A 22,058-nucleotide genomic window follows, 5' to 3' on the forward strand; every position below is an offset into this window, starting at 1 on the left:
CTGGGCAACGGCCTCGACAAGCTGGCTAAACCAAGTGAGGGTAGCCGGAGGGTCGCAACCCTCGGTGACATAGGGAGATGTCTATCCCAGCATGCGAAGACAGAGTCCGGCAGATTGAGTGGTAGAGATCAATGGTCAAGAAGGCAGTGCCTGCAAGCGCCGTGGAACACGAAGAGCAGGACAAGATGCAGAAGACGTCCTGGTCATCCACTATCTCACCTCCAGCTGTCTCGACTCTTGTCTTGCCACTGGATCTAGATGGGAATTGGGAAGAGAGAGTGAGGCTGATGCTGCGCAACTCTCCCTCACTTTAATCCAAATCAAGCGCTAGTTTTGACACCATCATCATCATCGTCCTGTTCAACCTTTGAAGTCCTGTGGCGATGGGCGAGCGACGAAGCAGCAGGTGTGGATTCACTGGGAGCTGTAGTCATGGATCTGCACACAGGCGGCTCAGGTCTAATGGTCGTTTTCCGCTGACCGAAGTGGCAGTGGAACTTAGCATCTACCTGGGTGACTGAGCAGTCCTCTTCAGGAATGCACTGCTCACCTTCGTAGAATGAGGAAAGGGCTACAAAAGGTACCCTAAACATTGCCTGCTTCACTACACCCTGGCCAGTTTACTGCGGCTGGCGGGGATCCCATCTTGCGGTCGAACAAACAAAATAAAACACAAGGTGACACCACTCATATTGGCACTTGGAACTTGTGCACACTTTTGGACAAGCCTACAGCAGACAAACCAGAGAGAAGAACAGCCTTAGTTGCCAGGGAGCTTACAAGATACAACATTGACATTGCAGCCCTGAGAGAAACTCGTCTTGCCAACGTAGGTCAGTTGACTGAAACTGGAGGTGGATACACTTTTTTCTGGAGCGGTCGCGGCAGCGTTGAGCATCGTGATGCTGGAGTTGGATTCTTCATCAGGAGTCACCTTGTTTGGAAATTTGACAGTCTACCCAAGGGTGTGAACGACTGGCTTATGATGTTACAGCTTCCACTACAGAACAGAAGTCAAGCCACCCTGATCAACGCCTATGACCCCACAATGAACAACCCGGACGAGATGAAAGACAAGTTCTACGAAGAACTAGACGCCCTACTGTCAGCAGTGAACAGTACCGACAAGCTGATCTTGCTTGGCGATTTCAATGCAAGAGTAGGGTGTGACTCTGCAATCTGACAGGGAGTCATTGGGAGGCATGGAGTGAGCAACTGCAACAGAAGACCTGTGCATCACACGACCTCCTTATCACCAACACAACCTTCTGTCTGCGTACCCGTAACAAGACCTCCTGGATGCACCCCCGCTCTAAGCATTGGCATCTTATCGACTATGTCATTGTCAGGAGAAAAGACAGGCAGGATGTCAGAGTGACCAAGGCCATGTGTGGTGCTGACTGCTGGACAGATCACAGGCTCATTGTCTCCAAAATGAGGCTCCGCATCAGACCCAAGAGGCGACCACAAGGAAGCAAGGTTATGAAAAGAATCAATGTGGCCAAGCTAAAGAACCCCAGCATAGCTTCAGCCCAGGCTGAAGACTTAGAAATCAAGCTTGCTGACCTACACCTCACAGACAGCGCTGAGGACGACTGGGAACGCTTCAGGGAAGCTGTCCATTCATTTGCACTGAAGATGCTCGTGCCCTCTACCCGCAAGCAGCATGATTGGTTCGATGAGAATGATAAGGAGATACAGGCTCTACTTGTTGAAAAGCACCGTCTTTATCGGGCCTGTCAGGATGACCCATCTTCAGCTGCCAAGAAAAATGCTTTTACCAGTTCTCGCAGGACAGTCCAGAATAAACTGTATAAAATGCAGGATGCCTGGCTGAGCACCAAGGCAGATGAAATGCAGGGATACGCTGACAGAAACGACTTGAAACGGTTCTATGAGGCCCTCAACACTGTCTACGGACCTCAATCTCTCAGGAGTTCCCCCCTGAGTACAGATGGTACAACTCTCATTACAGAGAAGGCTCAGATCCTGCAGAGATGGGCTGAACACTTTGAAGCCGTCCTCAACCGACAGTCATCTATTAACGATGAGGCAATAGACGGGATTCCCCAGGTTGATATCAACAGCACCATGTATGATCCACCGGTAGTAGCCGAAGTCACGAAAGCTGTCAGCCAGCTATCCAGTGGCAGAGCCCCAGGGGCAGATGCCATACTGGCAGAGATCTATAAAGCTGCTGGTCCTGCACTTACCGAGAAGCTCACCGAGTTGTTCCAGTCCTTTTGGAAGCAAGGATCCATTCCTCAGGAACTTAAAGGTGCTTCCATTGTACATGTCTACAAGAGGAAGGGCAATCGGCAAGTATGCGACAACCACCTAGGAATCTCGCTGCTCTCCATCACAGGAAAAGCCCTCGCAAGAGTCCTGCTAAATTGCCTGGTCACTTATCTGGAGCTGGGCCTGCTTCCAGAGTCACAGTGTGGCTTCCGCAAAGGTCGTGGGACTGCTGACATGATTTTTGCTGCGCGCCAACTTCAGTAGAAGTGTCAGGAGCGGAATCGCGAGCTCTACACAACCTTTGTTGACCTCGCGAAAGTCTTCGACACTGTAAGCCAACAAGGCCTTGCAGGATCGTGTCAAAGTTCGGCTGTCTCACCAAATTCATTCAGATGGGACGCCAGTTCCATGATAGCATGATGGCCAGAGTACTGGATGGCGGAGAATCCTCCTGAGGCATTCCCAGTCACCAATGGCATCAAACAGGGCTGTGTGCTCACACCCACACTGTTCAGCATGATGTTTACTGCCATGCTGAATGATGCCTTCCAGGAGAGTATTGCTGGAATCAGCCTCAAGTACAGAGTGGATGGGAAGCTCTTCAACCTGAGGAGACTTCAAGCTATTATCAAAGTGAAAGAGACTGTTCTGAGAGATTTCCTCTTTGCCGATGACTGTGCCCTGTATGCTGGCTCAGAGCCACAGATGCAAGTCAGTATGGACAAATTTTCCATGGCTTGTGACAACTTTGGACTCACCATCAACATTAAAAAGACTGAAGTCATGCACTAGCCTGCTCCTCACGCACCGTACACAGAACCCATAATCACAATTAAAGGGCAGAAACTACAGGCAGGCACTTATCTTGGCAGCACTCTTTCCCTAGCAGTGACTATTGATACAGAAGTTAACTGCAGAATAACAAAGGCAAGTTCTGCTTTTGGTAGACTGTGCTCCACTGTATGGGAACGTCGAGGAAACAGCCCAGCAACAAAACTGAAGGTCTATAGTGCCGCGGTACTCTCTACCGTCCTCTATGCGTGTGAAACATGGACTTGTGTATCAAAAGCATGCAAGACAGCTCAATCATTTTCACATGACTTGTCTTCGTAGAATATTACGCATCTGATGGCAAGACAAAGTACCAGACACTGAAGTTCTCTCTAGAGCAAGTCTACCATCAGTCCACACGTTGCTGATGAGAGTGCAGACCTGGTGGGCAGGTCATGTCATCCATATGTCAGACAAGCGCATACCCAAGCAGTTCCTTTTTGGGGAACTCTCTGCTGGAAGGTGCTCGCATGGAGGGCAGAAGAAATGTTTCAAAGACACACTCAAGGCCTCCCTGAAGTCACTTGACATTGATACGACCACCTGGGAAACGCTGGCACAAAACCGCCCTACCTGGCGCTGCCTCATCCACAAAGGCTGTCAAGCTCACGAAGCAAGGTGTATTGCTGAAACACAACTTAAGCGCAGGCCTGATCAGTCATCTTTGGACACACCACAACCAGCCTCAAAATGACTAATGGTGTCGAGGTCCTCGTCGATGACGATGGACGAACAGCAATATTGCGTCATTTCCTATACCCACCTCTTTCTCACTTTCCCCCACACCTAACCCCTTAGCTGGTGACTAACAGATCAGCAAAGTCCCAGCTCTGTGCTGCGTGCTCACCTGGGTAACAAAACAACAACAGCTTACACTTGTGTAGTGCATTTAACATTGTAAAATATCTAGGCATTCACAGGAGTGTTCGGCAAAGTTTGACACAGAGCAGTAGAAAGAGGTATTAGGGAAGGTGGCCAAAAGCTTAGATTAAAGTTTTAGGGTTTAAGAAGCATTTTAAATGATGTGATTGATAGACTTAAGCGAGAAGCTTCAGTCATTGGCGCGTGAAGGCATTTAAATCAGGGATGAGACCAGGATTACAGCAGCACAGGTGTAGACAGGAGGAGGTGGGGTGAGGCAAGGCTATAGAGGGACTTGAATAGCACTGAGAATTTAAAATTCTGAGCTTGGAGCCAATGTGGAATAGTAAGCACAGGGGTGACTGGCAAAAGGGACTTGGTACGGAATCAGATACAGGCTGCAGAATTCTGGGTGGCCTCATATTTACAGGTGGGAGAGTGGGGCAGGCCAGCCAGGAATCTGGGAACAGGAAATTCTTTGGCCACAACTGGATAGAACCAGATGATTGTAATCCCACCCAGCTATTTGACAGAGGAGAGGAGTTGGAGGAGGATGGTATAGCAACCATGTCAAAGGTTGCATATAGATCAAGGAGGACAAGAAGGGATAGTTTGCCTTTGTCATTTTTGAGTTTGACAAGGGTGAGGCAAAAACTCGATACAAGGAATTCAAAATGGAGTTCCAGTAAAGATGGGCAACGAATTGGAAATGACAATATAGAATCATTCAGCCCATCCCTCCAACAGACAATCCCAACAAGGCCCTTTCCCTGTAACCCCACATATTTACCTCACTAATCTCCCCTAACCTATACATCTGTGGGAGGAAACAGGAGCATCTGGAGGAAAGCCATACAGTCACAGGGTTGCAAGTAAATTCCACACAGTCACCTGGGGCTGGAATTGAATCTGGGTTCCAGGTGCTGTGAGGCAGCAGTGCTAACCACTGTGCCACTATGCCGCCCTATCTTTAAAGATGATAGGATGGAGTTATTTGCAAGGGTTGAGGGATAAAGGTTTGGTTTATTGAGGAGATGACAGCAGGTTTGGAGGAGATAAGAATGAAACTGAAGGAGCGATAACTGTCAACAATGTAGGTCAACATGGGAGCCAGGAAGGGAAAGTGGGTGATCATCAGTTTGATGGGAATAGAGTCAAGGGATCAAAAGGTGAGTCTGGAGATGACATGAGGGCACAGGTGAGAAACTAAATAATCATTAGGCAAAGTGCAGTAGTTAAACATTGAGAAAGTTTGGACTGGGAGAGCAGGGGAAGGGAGGCAATTTAACAATCAACCAACTGAATGCCTTAGTCTTAATGATAAAGAAGTTCATGCACTTGGAGGTATAGGTGGAGGACAGAGGAGAGGGTTTAAGAAGCTTCTTTGCAGTAGAGATAAGAAGCCAGGAGTTGAAATTGCATTGCAGGTTGGCCTGGAACAATGAGCAATTTTAGCAGGTGAGAGCAAGCCCGATAATACTTTGTGGTCCAGCTAAATGCAAGCCATGGGAGTGACCTTTTCCTTTGGTTCACAATAAAAGATGTTGGTGATGGGAAACTGGCACTTAGTTGAACTACTACATTGGCGACGAGGACAATAAATAAATTTTTCCTCCGTCCTTCCCTCCGGAGAACGTCTAGATGTCAAGAATTCCTGGGTAAGAGAAAACCATTAAGCCTCTCTTTAAGAAACTGGAGACCTCTGACACCAGTGAGCCCAATATACTAAGGGCATACATCTCTTCTTCCATGCTAACAGCAATTAAAGAGACAAAAAGCAAAAATTAATATTGCTAACAGCATGCGGGGTCCCACCTTTCAGTGTGATGAGAAAGTCTGAACTATTGGATAGCCCTGGCTCAAAAACTTTTAATGAAGTGATAGACCTGGTTTAAAAAAAACCTCAGCAATCCTGTAATTCTCCGGGGATATTGCTTCAATGTGGCTGAGAGAACCTCTAGGGAACCTGTCACTGAGCTCTTGGCAAGGTTGTGGAAATTGTGAATTTGGACCACCTCTTAATGAAATCTTGTGGGATAGATGACCTCACCATCGAAAAGAAGGCGTTGTCAGAACCTAATACGGACTTTATAAAAGCCATTGAGATAGTCTTCTCATTTGAGAACACAGATAAAGGGGCTCAGGAACTACAGAGGGCAGCAATGTCTTCCAACGAGGGATCTCATGCAACCAGTCCTCAGTGGAGAGTGCTTGTGTAAACCAGATATAAAAGATCCCCATTTGATATAGCAACCCTACTGTCACCACCAGATGGCCCACAAATGCAACTCCAAAAGTATTAAAGAACATACTCCAGAAAGGTGTAGTTGCCAGTGGACGGATTACTGCGAGCACTGTCCAAGGACAAAACCATGGCAAAGTGTCAGGAATTTGATTTGATTTATTATTGTCACGTGTACTAACATACAGTGAAAATTACTGTTTTTTGTGCACAATACAGACAAATCATACATAGAGAAGGAAAGGAGAGAGTGCAGAATGTAGTGTTGCATTCGTAGCTAGGGTATAGAGAAAGATCAACTTAACGCAAGGTAAATCCATTCAAAAATCTGACAGCAGCAGGGAAGAAGCTGTTCTTGAGTTGGTTGGCACGTGACCTCTGAACTTTGTATCTTTTTCCTGAAAGAAGGAGGTGGAAGAGAGAATGTCCAGAGTGCGTGGCATCCTTAGTTGTGCTGGCTGCTTTGCCGAGACAGTGGGAAGTGTAGACAGAGTCAATGAATGGCAGGCAAATCGTGTGCTGCCTCGGAGACTGGTACTAAGCATGCAGATATCCCCTCTTTCAGAAGCAGGGACACTACAACTGAATCATGTTGTAACAACAAAAGTAGCTCCAATAATGGTGGATTTACTAGTGAATGTCCATCCCTTAGAGATGGGGTGAACACAGGAGCCGCAGTCTCCGTTATCGGAAAACAGATTTATCTGGTATCTCAACTCCTGAAGTTAAAAGATATGAAGGCTGAGCTAGCCACCTACACCGGGGAACCTTTACAAATAAAAAGCACCACAACGGCCCCAGTGAATTATAGGCAGCAATCGGCTTGTTCCCCACTCATTGTTGTAGGGAGCATGGACTAAGCCCCATGAGGAAATATTGGGTACAGAAAATTCTGCTCGACTGGTTGGAGATCTTCAGGCTAAGCGTGGGCTGACTACAAAGTTTTCAGTAGATATCCATGAGTTTTTCAGGGGAAAATAGAAGGAGCCAAACGCAAAATCTATGTTGACTCCGACACTACACCTAGGTACTTCCAAGCCAGGGCAATCCCTTACTCCAGGGTGGAGAAGGTGAAAACTGAACTAGGGCACCTTGAAAACTTGGGCATAACGAGGTTGGTACAATTTGCAGAATGGGCCATATCTGTAATCTCTTCTTAAGCCCAACAAATCACTTAGGCTTTGCAGGAACTATAAATTGATAGTCAATCAGGTTTCCAAACATGTTAGTTACCTTATGCCCCGGATCTAAGATCAGTATGCCAAGCTGACAGGTGGCAAGACGTTCTCCAAGTTGAACATGGGGCATGCCTATCTCCAGCTTGAATTGGATGAGTCCTCTCAGACATATACAATTATACCTGTTTTCCTTTTGGGTTCTCTTCAGTATGTGGAATCTTCCAAAGAGTTATGGAGAACATCCTTCAAGGGCTACCCAAGGTAGCAATATACTGAGATGACGTTTTGTCATAGAGGTTTCAGAACAGAAACACCTGCCCAACCTAGAAGAAGTCTAGCAATGACTGTCTTGGATGGGGGGTTTGCTTGAAGAGGGAGAAATGTGTTTTCCAGTTTGATGCTGGACTTAGTCTGTATGGAGTTTGCACATTCTCCCATGTCTGCATGGATTTCCACCGTATACTCTGGCTTTCTCCCACAGTCAAAAGATGTATAGGTTTGATGATTAGTCATAGTCCATGTATGGGATTATGGTGACAAAGTGGGCAAGAGGGCCTGGGTAAAATACTCTGTCAGAAAGTTGGTGCAGACACAATGGGTCAAATGACCACCTCCTGCACAGTAGGCCTCTGATTAAGACCCTTATTTTTAATTATATCCCTAAATCCTGATATGCAAACAGGACTTTTTGCCTATGTGATTGGTCCCCATATGGAATGCAACAACTGAATCCTCCCCCTCCATCTCCAGATTCCTTTCAAGACAATTTGAGATGTCCCTCACCAGGGAGGCAATGCACCATGCAGGACTCTTGATCCTGCAATAAAAGATGCTATATATACTCCTGGTTATAGAATTCCCTACCACTAGAACTTTTCCTTTTGCTTCCCCTGCTTGAATGGCCTCCTGTATCATGGTGTAGTGGTCAGTTTGCCTGTCCCCCTGCAATCTTAAAAAGATTGACAAAATCTAATGTAGCCCTCTTACTGTCAGAAATGGGAGAATTCATAACGGGGAACAAAGAAATCGCTGAGGAATTGGTAGTTGCCTTCACAAAGGAAGACATTTCTGGGAGAAACAAGTTTTATTGAGGAGCTGAAGGAAATCTGTATTAGTACAGAAATTATTTCAGAGGGATTGAAGATGAATAAATCTCTCTCCAAGGCATGATAATTTTCATCCCAGTGTATTTAAGGAAGTGGCTCTGGAAACAGGAGATCTATTGGTGGTCATTTTCCAAAATTCTTTGGACCCTGAGCTTCGACAAAAGGTCATCTGGATTCGAAACGTCAGCTCTTTTATCTCCTTATAGATGCTGCCAGACCTGCTGAGATTTTCCAGCATTTTCCCTTTTGGTTGTAGATTTCAGCATCCACAGTAATTTGCTTTTATTTTCTGGACTCTGAACTGGTTCCTATAGATTGGAGGGCAGCTAATGCAAGTCCACAATTCATAAAGGGAGTTGGAGGTAAAACAGAGAACTATTGAGCAGTGAGCCTAATGTCAGTACTAGGGAAGTTGCTAGAGACCATTATCAAGGATTTCATAGCTTGGCACAGATTTACGAAAGGGAATTCATACTTGCTGAATCTATCGGAATCCTTTGAGGATGTAACTAGTAGACTTGACAAAGGAGAACAAATGGTTATGGTTTATTTAGACTCTCAGAAATCTTTTGACAAGTCTCACATAGATTATGTAACATTAAAGCACATGGGATTGCAAGTGAAGTCTTGAGATGGATAGCCAGCTGGTTAGCAGATAGGAAGCAAAGAGTTGGCATAAGTGGGTATTTTTCTAATTGGCAGGCAGAGACTAGTGGTGTTCCGCAGGCATCTGTGCTAGGATCCCAATTGTTCACATTATATATTAATGATGTGGAAGAGGGAACTGAATGCATTATCTCCAAATTTGCAGATGATTCAAAGTTGGGTGGGAGGATGAGCTGTGAGGAGGATACAAAGATGCTTAAGCGTGATCTGGGCAGGCTGAGTGTGTGAGCATGTGCATGGCAGATGCAGTATAACATGGATAAATGTGAGGTTATCCACTCTGGTAGCAATAATAGGAATGCAGATTATTACTTGAATGGGTGTAAGTTGAGAGAGGTGGATACTCAGTGAGACCTTGCTGTCCCCGTGCATCAGTTGCTGAAAGTAAGTGCGCAGTACAGCAGGCAGTAAAGAAGGCAAATTGTATCTTGGCCTTTTATAACGAGAGGATTTGAGTATAGGGATGTTTTGCTGCATTGTAAAGGGCTTTGGTTTCTTATCCGAGGAAGGATATCATTGTTCCATTTAGCAGGCAGATTCCTGGGATGGCAGGCTGTCATATGAGGAGTGACGAAGTCAGTTAGGATTGTATTAAGTGAAATTCAGAAAAGTGAGAAGGGATCTCTGAAACTTAAAATTCTGACAGGGTAAATTCAGAAAGAATGTTCCTAATGGTGGGGGAGTCCTGAACAAGGTGTCAAAGTTTGAGGATAAGGGCTAAACCTTTTAGAACTGAGGTGAGGGAAATGTCTTCATCCAGAGGGTGGTGAATGTGTGGGATTCACTGCAACAGAATGTATTTGAGGCCAAAACATTGTCTGATTTCAAGAAGAAATTAGATATGTCACTTGGGGCTAAAGGGATACGGAGGGAAGGGGAATCAGGATATTGAATTTGACGATCAACCATGATCAAAATGAATGGCAGAGCAGGTTTGAAGGGCTGAATGGCCTACTTCTGTTTCTGTGTCTTTTTCCTCATCAACACAGGGAGCAAGTACCTCATACCTGTTGGACAAGGTCAAAAGCAAAAACTCCTCCAATGCTAAATTCAGTTCCCCTCTACCTTTCTCCCTCGTAGTCATATCTTCCTGTCCCTGACCACTGGCCAAATTTGAAGTAGATAACCTGCAGGGTGTGACTGCCTGAAACATAACGTCATAGCATAGCATAGTGTCTGAAAGATGTGCTGGTTAGGGGCATTGACCTGAACAGGCGCTGGATTGTGGCAACTAGGGGAATTTCATAGTAACTTCATTACAGTGTTAATGTAAGCCTTACTTGTGATTAATAAATAAAGGTATTCCTCCCCTCCCTGTGTCTGAAGCTTGGATTCCAGCTCATCAGCTTTGAGCCAAAGTTCCCCAAGCTGCAAACACTTTCTGCAGATGTGGTTATACAATGACTCGCGACGGGATCCACTAGTTTCCAAATACCACAGCTGCAACACAGCATCTGCACTGCCATTTCTAACGTAGCTAGGCTGTTTTATATTTAAAATCTTATTCAGTCCCTTATTTATAATATGCTTTTCGAAATTTACTGCTATTTAAGAACTCTTGCTTCTCTCTCCATGCTGTTTTAAAATGAACTCTCACCTCTTTCTCTCTGCGCTATTTAAAATAAACGCTTGCCTCTCTCTGCACATTGTGCAAATTACCGGTACAGTAATTTTTTTATTCATTTGTGGGACATGGACACCACTGGTTGGCCAGCATTTATTGCCCATCCTAGTTGCTCTTGAAACTGCACTTGCTAGGCCATTTCAGAGGGCAGTTGAGAGTCAATCACATTGCTGTGGCTCTGGAGTCACATGTAGGCCAGACCAGGTAAGGATGGCAGATTTCCTTCCCGAAAGGACATTAGTGAACCAGATGGGTTTTTCTGACAGTTGACTATAGTTTCATAGTCATCCTTAAGTCAGATTTTTTTTCTTATTGAATTCAAATTCTACTATCTTCCGGGATTCGAACCCAGATCCCCGGAGCAGTAATTAAGCTTCTGGATTAATAGTCTAGCAATAATAATAATACAGGCCATCGCCTTCCCAAATTTGCCCCGACTTATGTTGATTAGATATGAAGCAGTGAGAGTTTTAGGTCCCACTTCCTTGATGTAAATCCTAATTTCTGACGTTAAGTTTTTTTTTTGATCATTACACAGTGTACGTTGGTTGCCTTCATGCAGGATCACACCCTGTCAGGTCAGCATCATTGTCAGCAGTGTAGCATTCAAGGTGACATCAATCTTTTTTGATAAAACAAAGGTATCTAAAGCCAGAGTTGATTTAAATTTTGGAGTTTTGTTGTAGGTGAGACTTTTAAAGCAGTTGAGTGAGGAAAAAGTCAGTAAGTTGTGGTTGTGTACCTTCTACTGCAAAGAAAGTGAGAAAAGCCATCAGACTGCAGTGAAATTGGATGTTTTAAAACATCTTTCTATGGTCTATGCTGAGGCTGGATAATGAATAGGCGATATTGCTAGAGTGTTTGGGCTACCTCCCTCGATGGTGCGAGAGCCAGGTTTTTCCCAAAGACAACTTGCTCATCGTTCAGCCTCTAAATCACTCAAAGCCAGCTCCACTCAGATGCTCTAGGGTGGTCCTCAAAGCATCCCTGAAGAGATAAAACATCTCCCCAACCCATCAAGCTGGAAGTGGAAACAAATCACCCCCAAACCTGAGGGACTGCTTGAGAAGCGAGAGAGAGACTGGTGAGTGTTATGTGAGGTTTTACGAGATATATTTTATACTTACTGACTTATTTATTTTGCAAGTCATTTCAGTTTGGAATGCAGTGTTGCTTGGGTATGACACAGCATTTCAACTTGTACATTGGACTTTTCCCACTCACAAAAAAAGAATGGATCCTGTCGTAATTTGGCCCCTTTTAAGGGGCCAACAATGGATCCGAGTCCTGTACTTTAAACCAAGTCCAATTCAATAAGGTGCCACCTATAGAATAGAAATGGAAAGGTCTGAGGTTGAGTAATCAAGAAGCCATTTTGTCTTCTTATAGAAGAGGGATGCTGTAGGGTCAATTACAGTAACAGTATTCCGACAGAAACCAAACAGCACAATTGCTTGTTCTAGTGACTGAGGGTCAAAGACCTTGTCTCATGGGTTGAGCCTGGTTGAAGCAGATAAAATTAGACTAGCTAGAGATATTAACTATTCAGAATGGAGGTTTTGAAGAGTTATTGAGCAGACACTCTGAGGTTTCCCAAAAGGGACTGGGGCGAATAAAAGGGGCTAAAGCCAAAATTTATTTGAACCCCTGAGGCAGCCCCAAAATTCTTTCATGTCCTCCTAATGCTTTATGCACTCCCATCATAAAGTAAAGGTGGAGTTAGGAAGATTGGAAACTTGGGTATCATAGAATCTGCACAGTTCTCCTGAATGGGCTGCACCTATAGTCCCTACTTTTGAAGCCAGATTGCACTGTAAGAATGTGTGGGGATTATAAATTAACTGTAACTTGAGGACCTTGGATAGGTCCCTCATTCTGAGAATAGAGAACTTCTTCCACCAGGGGCCCTGAAGTTAGATCCAGCAGCTGGAGTTGAATGAATGTTCCCAGCACTTGTTTATAATCTACACCCACAAAGAGTTATAACAGATGCACGTGCATCAGAGTTAAAATGGCTCTTGGGAACGGTGAATCATTACAGCAGATTCTTACAAAGCTTGTCTACAATAGCCCCTCTTCTGGCTGATTCCGGGGATGGTGGGACTGATGTGTGAGGAGAGATTGACTAGGTTAGGATTGTTTTTGCTGAAGCTCAGATGAATGAAGGCGAATTTCATGGAGACTTATAAAATTCTTTTAACAGGACTAGACAAGGTAGATGCAGGGAGGATGTTCCCAATGGTGGAGGAGACCAGAACCAGGGGTCACAGTCTGAGGATTCAGGGTAGACCATTTAGGACTGAGGTGAGAAGACATTTCTTCACCCAAAGAGTGGTGAGCCTGTGGAATTCATTACCACAGGAAGTAGTTGATGCCAAAACATTGAATGTATTCAAGAGGCAGCTGGATATAGCACTTGGGGTGAATGGGATCAAAGATTATGGGGGAAAAGCAGGATTAGGCTATTGAGTTGGACGATCAGCCATGATCGTGAAGAATGACAGAGCAGGTTCGAAGAAGATAGGGCCAAATGATCCCCTATGTTTCACCAGCTTTTTAAGAAGCATCAGTATTGGAGATGGGCAGAAACACAAAGACGTGTTTGGGGGAAAAAAATTAAGCAAGCATTTAAGTTGTCAACACTACTTGTGCCTTCTTTCCAATCAAACAATTAGAAATTACCTGTGATGTATCATCACTTGGAGTGGGAGCAGTCCTGTCCCACAAGGTGTCAGGCTGAACAGAGAGGTCAATTGCATTTGCAGCAAGAATCTTATCAGATGCTGAGAAAACATATTCTTGGATTGACAAAGAGAGTCTGGTGGTAATTTTTAGAAGAAATTTCATCCATATACATGGGAGACATTTCACCATAATATCCGATCACAAGCTGTTGTTGGGTGTAGTCCAAAAGGATAAACCAGTGCCACATTCAGTCCGTCCCTCACCATCCAGTTTCCAATGGTTTAGTAGAACGAGCTATTCAAATGTTCATATCATCAATGATAAAGCAAGTTCATAGGCCACTGCCTTTATGTTTGGCAAGTTTCTTGTGTCAATGGGGTTATGTCGGCTGAATGATTAATGGGACACCGTCTTCAAACCTCTTTGGATCTGGTATTTCAAAATTTGACAGAAAGGGTGGAGGCTCAATAAGCCTCCCAGGAAAAACCCCCACTCAAGAAAAAGGACAGAGTTTTCAAGTTGATGATTTAGCTCTGTCCAGGAACTTTGCTGGAGACAGACATGGGTGCCAGGAAAATTGTGGAAAGAACGGGACCTGTCTCCTTATGTCAGTGGTAGGGAAATTATTGGAAAAGATTCTTGGGGACAGGATTTACTCACATTTAGAAACAAATGGACTTATTAACGATAGACAGCATGGTTTTGTGAAGGGGAGGTCATGCCTCACTAACTTGAACAGGATTTTCGAGGAAGTGATGGTAGATGAGGGAAACACTGTAAATGTTGTCTACATGGACTTCAGTAAAGCCTTTGACAAGCTACCTCGTGGTAGACTGGTACGAAAGATCACACGGGATTAGAGGAGAGCTTGGCACGATGGATACAAAACTGGCTTTGGCATAGAACTCCCACTCACCTGATGAAGGAGCAGTGCTCCGAAAGCTTGTGGCTTGTGCTACCAAATAAATCTGTTGGACGTTAACCTGGTGTTGTGAGACTCCTTATTGTGCATAGAAGACATTGGGTAGCAGTAGAGGGGTGTTTTTTTTTTAATGGAAGGCTGTGACCAGCGGTGTTTCATAAGGACCTTCATTGTTCATACAGACTGATGCCACTCTCAATCCTAACCTTTGCTCATGGGTCGGTAGAAAGAGTTATCCATCTTCTCAAAATGCATTTAGCTGAGATGAGGTGGGGGTTATTGGGGGAGGGGTGGTTGGGGGGGAACAAGGTGAGTGGGCGGGAGGTTGTGGCAGGGATGCGGGTGGAGGGGGGTGTTGGGGAGGAACAGGGTTAAGTGGAGAGATTGGAGGGAATGGGGGTGTGGAGAGTGAATATGGGGGAGGAATATAGGTGAATGTGGGCAGAGAGAAGGAATGGGGAATGGTGGGGTGATGAGCAGGAACCAGTCTATTTTACTCCCCTCTCAGAACAAAGTGTATGGGAATGGCATTAGGAAGAAGTGGGATCTGGTCTGTGCTCTACATTCAATGTATCAGTTTGAAAATGTGCAGCCTTTGCCTGTATCTGGCAATACATGTTCCCAATGTCCTTCCTCTACCAAAAAAAAACATAATTCGCTAGTTCTTCTTCAATTTAGAGAATTGTGTCTATTGCACTTTGAGAAAGATATCAAGGAGAAACACCAGAATAAGTTTACTGGAATGGTATGAGAGATGAGTGGGTGGACTTTAGTTATCTGGAGAGGCTTGAGGTATCATGAAATCATAGAATGTTTACTGCACTGAAAGAGGCCAGTCAGCCCATCGTGTCTGTACTAGATTGAAAATGATTGTTAGCAGTAATTGTGACTCAGTTTGGACCTTCACCTAGGGGTATGCTTGGGACGGGTCTATCTTTCTGAACTGCTGACTACCAGAGATCCTGGATGCACCAAGATCACAGAATGTGTCACAGTTGCGATCATTTTTAGGACAAATCAATTATTACTGGAAGTTCAGCCCAAACCTTGCAACGTGACTAAAGTTACTTATACTTTATTGTTCGCTAACTAGAATGGAATTGTGACCCACCTGATGAAGGAGCAGCACACTGAAAGCTTGTGATTCCAAATAAACCTGTTGAACTTTAACCTGGTGTTGTGAGACTTCTTACAGTGCTCATACCAGTCCAATGCTGGCATCTCCACATCACAATGGAATTGAATGAAGAAGTGTGAAGGTGCATAGAAAGATGTGCTCGAGTAATCTGAGGAATAGGTCCACTTTAACTTAGAGCTGAAAATTCAGTTGTCATGTGATGCATTGCCCCAAGGGATGGGTGTTGAATCTCACTTTATGGGGTGACAGGGTAGCACAGTAGTTAGCACTACTGCCTCACAGCACCAGGGTCACAGGTTTGATTCCTGGCTCGGGTCATTGTATGTGTGGAGTCTGCATGTTCGCCCCATGTCTGTGTGGGTTTCCTCCAGGTGCTCCGTTTTCTCCTACAGTCCGAAAGACATGCTAGTTAGGTATATTGGCCGTGCTAAATTCTCCCTGTAGTGCCAGACTGTGGCAACGAAGGGGTTTCCACAGGAATTTCATTGCAGTTTTAATGTAAGCCTTACTTGTGACTAATAAATTAACTTTAACTGGGAGGAGTGACCAATAGGGTCCACATCCTGAATGTTATCAAGCGTTGAATAATTTTATTCTAATATGAGAAAGGAGGCGCTCAGCCTAACTTCTGGCATTAAACAATTTCACCAGTACTGGTGTGTGGTAGACAATTTCCTTTGTCTAACCACAAGTTGTTGATGGCCATTTTGGTCCATATCCAGGAATTCCATCAATAGCCATAAGATGTGTACAAAGATGGGTGATATTATCAGCACATAATTTTGCAATCGAGTATCAGCGATCAGAATCGCATGTCAACACAGATGCTTTAGATTGCCACTTCAGGACAAAACCGAATCACAAAACTACTCCATTAATATATCATTCATCTCCATGGCAAGCAATGTCCACACCATGCCTAAGCGCATGCGCTCTGTGGTGCAAGGCTTCAACTGCATGGTGCAGGTGTCAGAGATTCTGGGTACCAGCAACCTTAGGCACTCTTCATCGACTTGAGTACAAACAGCGTGAGACACCATGCATAAACCGATGCGAGGCCTTTAATGATCTACGCAGAAGGCGAACCACCTTATCGCTGTTCTGAAGTTGCGGAGAAACAACTTAGCAATTACAGTCGATTTCAGCCAATCAGAAACAAGCAACTTTTCTGATCCTTCATTTGTATTCATATTCACCAATTATATCCTGGCTTTTCGCCCTTTCTCATTCAATGAAAAACTGACCTGCTAATCCTTCAATTGCATAACATATCCCCATATCTCGCCTTTGGTATTTGTTATGGAAAAATCTGGTCTTGCTCACCCTCTGGTGAAGGCCAAAAAGCAGAATGTTATGGAGCCTAAGCAGATGAAGATGAGCCTGTTCATGCTGAATAGCAAATGCTGACTCCTTTGAAGATCTGCAAGCTGATAAACATTTTAAAAACTGTACAGAGAAGGCATGAAACTTTAATTTGGAGAGTTTAGTTTCAGCACAATTTAGCTCCCAAACTCAAACTTCAATCTGAGCATTTTAACTTCCACACAGGCACTGATAGAAATCCATGAGTGTGTGCCACCTTTGTGCTCCTGGTCATATCACCTCAGCAGAACCTCATTCTTAGTTCCTCATAAGTTGTTGGCATGGATATGGACCGTGACAACTCTATCCTTGCCCTCCAACTCACAAGTTCTCCTCCAGCCCCTAGGGGATGCCCTTAACTCTGGCACTGGGCAGTCTTTGTGAATCATATATTTTTGACTGCAGTGAGCAGTATTGCACTCTCCCTCAATTTGTGCACTCGTCCACACTAGCTGCTGTAACATCAACCCTGTTGGACAAGTGCGAGTGCTGAGGTTCCCCCATTGACAGTTTCTGGACCCCCATTTCTGCCTCACTTGGAGTCACTCCTTTGTATCCCTGACTATAAACAAAATATGAAGGATCTAAATAAGGTTTGCCTCCTGAGACAAAATATCCAGGTAACATTTCCCCCTCCCTGATGCATCGCAGTGTCTGAAGCTCATTAATTCTGAACTGCAGTTGCTCAAACTGCAGACTTTACTCAGATGCAGTTGCCATGGATCTCACCATTGGTTCATCAGCTCCCACAGCTACAGCTGCAGCTGCAACGTTACCTGCCCTGCCATCTTTTGTGTTTTTATTTAACTAATTAGGTTTCAAGTTTAGGAATATTATTCAGTGATTGTAGTTATATTTAATGGGATTGAGGGTTATAGATAGGCCTGGTAGGTAGGCATATGATCGGCGCAACTTGTGGGCCGAAGGGCCTGTTTGTGCTGTAGTGTTTTATGTTCTATGTTCTATATTAAGAGGTTTAACTAATTATTCTATTGAATTTAATGCAATACTTACATCTTCCCAGTACTACTTTAAAATACTTCCCCAGTTTAGCGAGGTAACATAAAACTCACCAACCAATCACCATGTTGTTCACCTAGTTAATGCCTCTGGGTTTCAGTCCTCAAGTATCATTTGTCTCTGGCTCCCTCTCCAGATCATTCTTTTATTTTGTAAAAGGCCAGCTTAAAAACTCCTCCCTAACCTCACCGCATTCCCTCGCTTACCAAACTCCCAGAGTTGAACATTCAGCCTCACTGTAGTCAGACAAGCTGTATTATCGTGTCATTTACGGATATGAAATCAGTTTTTATATTTTCTGCTGATTGGGTTTGGGGGACTATGACACAACTGTCCCAAAATTGGCTTGAGAAGGCCAAGGAGATGGTCATACAGTGCAGAGAAGGCCCTTCGATCCATTGGGGTCTGCACTGACATTAACTTCCACTAAACTCGCTCCAATCCCATGTTCCAGCACTTGTCCCATAAGCCTTGAATGTTATGATGTTTCAAGTGCTCATCTAAATACCTTTTTAAAGGTTGTAAGGTTTCCAGCCTTCAGTATCTTCCCAGACAGTGCATTCTAGATTCCCTCCACCTTCTCAGTGAAAAGATTTTTCTCAAATCCCCTCTGGCAGCATGGTGGCACAGAGTCATAGATGTTTACAGCAAGGAAACAGGCCCTTCGGCCCATCTTGTCCATGCTGCCCTTTTTTTTAATATCCCTAAGCTAACCTCAATTGCCTGCATTTGGCCCATATCCCTCTATACTCATCTTACCCATGTAACTGTCTAAATGCTTTTTAAAAGACAAACTTTGTACCTTTACTATGATCTCTGGCAGCTTGTTCCAGGCACTCACCACCCTCTGTGTGAAAAAACTGCCCCTCTGGACCCTTTTTGTATCTCTCCCCTCTCACCTTAAACCTATTCCCTCTAGTTTTAGACTTCCCTACCTTTGGGAAAAGATGTTGACTATCTAGCTGATTTGTGCCCCTCATTATTTTATAGGCCTCTAATAAGATAACCCTCAGCCTCCTCTGCTCCAGGGAAAATCATCCCAGTCTATCCAGCCTCTCCTTATAACTCAAACTATCAAGTCCCGGTAGCATCCTAGTAAATCTTTTCTGCACTCTTTCTAGTTTAATAATATTCTTTCTATAACAGGGTGACCAGAACTGCACACAGTATTCCAAGTGTGGCCTTACCAATGTCTTGTATAACTTCAACAAAACATCCCAATTCCAGTATTCAATGTTCTGACTGATGAAACCAAGCATGCTGAATGCCTTCTTCACCACTCTGTCCATCTGTGACTCCACTTTCAAGGAGCTATGAACATGTACCCCTAGATCTCTTTGATCTGTAACTCTCCCCAATGTCCTACCATTAACTAAATAAATCCTGCCCTGGTTCAATCTGCCAAACTGCATCACCTCTCATTTGTCTAAATTAAACTCCATCTGCCATTTGTCAGCCCATTGGCCCACACAGTGGTTAGCACTGATGCCTCAGAGTGCCAGGACCCGGATTCAATTCCTGGCTTGGCTCACTATTGATACAGAGTCTGAACATTCTCCCCGTGTCTACGCGTGTTTCCTCCAGGTGTTCCGATGTCTTCCCACAGTCCGAAAGACATGCTGGTTAGGCCTGGAGAGTGGTGACTAGGGGAATTTCACAGTAACTTTGTTGCGGTGTTAATGTAAGCCTTACTTGTGACTAATAAATAAACTTTACTTAAATCTTCCTCCCCTGTCCTAAATTGATGTCCCATCGTGATTGACCCTTCACTCTAGGGGAACAGCTGCTCCCTAATCACTCTGTTCATACCACTCATAATCTTATACACCACAGTCATGTTCCTCCCAGTTTCTCTGCTCTAGAGAAATCAATCCAAGCTTATCCAGCCTCTGGATGGCTGGTGAGGGAACAGAAATAATACAGTGAGCGAGAAGAGGTGCTGGCCCCAAGTTGTGCTGAGACTTCAGAACTTCGGAAACGTTACCCTGCTTCTAACTTGTGCTATATGCTATGGGTGTGTTTGACGGGACATTGTGGAGGGAGTTAGACTCTGTTTCCAAGCCTTGCTGCACCAGCACTTTGATGCGAACAGTGGAATAGAAACTGTTGCCTCAGGAGTTAGTGTAAGCAGCGTTCTTGAGGTCTGCACTGCAAGTTGATGCAACGTCTATTTTCAGCAGATGCTGTTTGTACCTCTCAGTTGTTTAAAAATATTTCTGCTGCTCCATGCGCGTGAATCTGTTGTGATAATGAATGAGATTGATTAATACCTCCTGCGGTTTTACCGAAAAATGAGGAAGCACTTTGAGCAACTTCTCTATTTTGGTGTCAAAAGGCGAAGAAATGAGCAAGAAAGACTAAATGCTGAGGAGTTGGCAATGAGTTCTCTTTACTTTGTACTTTCTGCAGTCCTGCTGTCAGACTCAGCGCGGGGTTTCAGTAAGTGCTTTTCTAATATCTGTTCACGTTTGTTTTGGTCAGTCACCCACTTGCCTCCTCCTTGATTACTTCATCTTCGAGTATTCTGTTAGTTTCCGAACCTTAGCTTCTGCTTGCCTGACAGATATTAAAACTGGGTAAGATTTGCTTTACTGAAGCTCCCAAAGCAATGTGTAGAACTCCACAACATGCTGGTGGGAACTTTCAGGAGTGAGCGAGCAGGTTGCACTGAGACACTAACTTGCCCTTACGGTACGATGTGAATGGGGCTGACAGTTATTCATGCACAAACGGCACAATGATTTTGACAAGTTTAAACATAGCCATCCAAAAGTTGCCGCATCACCTAAACTGCATCATGTTGCCTGATCCGCCACTTGAGATTTATTGAACAATGTGAATTTGCTGTGTTTACATGGCAATCCATTTCACACCAAGTAACAATGTGATGAATGTTAATTACTGCCAGTTAACCCACCCTGGTGCTGAAATGTGACAAATGTGGCAAGTGTAGATAGAGTCAAAGCAGTACGGTAGCGGCACAGTGGTTAGCACTGCTGCCTCACAGCACCAGGAACCTGGGTTCGATTCCCAACTTGGGTCACTGTCTGTTTGAATTTGCACATTCTCCCCGTGCCTGCGTGGGTTTGCTCCGGTTTCCTCCCACATTCTGAAAGACGTGCTGGTTAGGTGCATTTACTCGAACAGGCACCAGAGTGTGGCAACTAGGGGATTATCACAGTAACTTCATTGCAGTGTTAATGTAAGCCTTACTTGTGACTAATGCTTAAAAACTTTAAATCAGTGTGAAGTCTCAGGTTTTAATTGAAGAAAACAAATATTTTTGTTAGATTTGTGATGCTAGTGTGCCTTTAAGGCTAGTGTGCCTTTTTAATCATGTTCGCTGCAGTTCTAAGCAAGCCCTGTTTAGATGTCCTTTCATTGCAGCTTAAATGGTTCATATGGAGTTTTGTTTATGTTTACTCATGGTCTCATGTAGTTTCTGGGATTTTTTTTTAATGACCCTTCAAGAGTAGGCAATGGCCGAGAAGTATTATCACTGATAATATCAGAAACTCAGCTATGAATCCTGCCACGGCAGATGGTTTGATTTGATTTAATATTGTCACATGTATTAATATGCAGTGAAAAGTATTGCTCCTTGCACACAATACAGACAGTGCATACCGTTTATAGAGGAGGAAATGAGAGAGTGCAGAATGTAGTGTTATAGTCATAGCTAGGATGGAGAGAAAGATCAACTTAATGCAAGGTAGGTCCATCCAAAAGTCTGACGGCAGCAGGGAAGAAGCTGTTCTTGAGTCAGTTGGTATGTGACCTCAGACTTTTGTATCTTTTTCCCAGACAAAGAAGGTGGAAGAGAGAATGTCCGGGGTGCATGGGGTCCTTGATTATTCTGGCTGCTTTGCTGAGGCAGCGGCAAATGTAGACAGAGTCAATGGATGGGAGGCTGGTTTGCATGTTGGATTGGGCTACATTCACAACCTTCAGTAGTTCCCTGTGTTCTTGGACGGAGCAGGAGCCCATACCAAGCTGTGATTCAACCAGAAAGAATGCTTTCTATGGTGCATCTGTAAAAGTTGGTGAGAGTCGTAGCTGACATGTCAAATTTCCTTAGTCTTCTGAAAAAGTAGAGGCATTGGTGTGCTTTCTTAACTATAGTGTCAGCATGGAGGGACCAGGACAGGTTGTTGGTGATCTGGATACCCGAAAACTTGAAGTCCT

At 44.4% G+C, this 22,058-nt stretch overlaps 1 protein-coding gene across 1 annotated transcript in view; it reads left to right on the forward strand.

Annotated features, from left to right (window-relative positions):
• The window catches only part of znf131 (zinc finger protein 131), a 61,501-nt gene that overhangs the window by 26,635 nt on the left and 12,808 nt on the right, over nucleotides 1–22,058 (forward strand). The window lies entirely within an intron of this gene.

Source organism: Carcharhinus amblyrhynchos, chromosome 5 (genome assembly GCF_965287045.1).
Source record: "Carcharhinus amblyrhynchos chromosome 5, sCarAmb.v2.hapA, whole genome shotgun sequence".
Taxonomy (NCBI): Eukaryota; Metazoa; Chordata; class Chondrichthyes; order Carcharhiniformes; family Carcharhinidae; genus Carcharhinus; species Carcharhinus amblyrhynchos.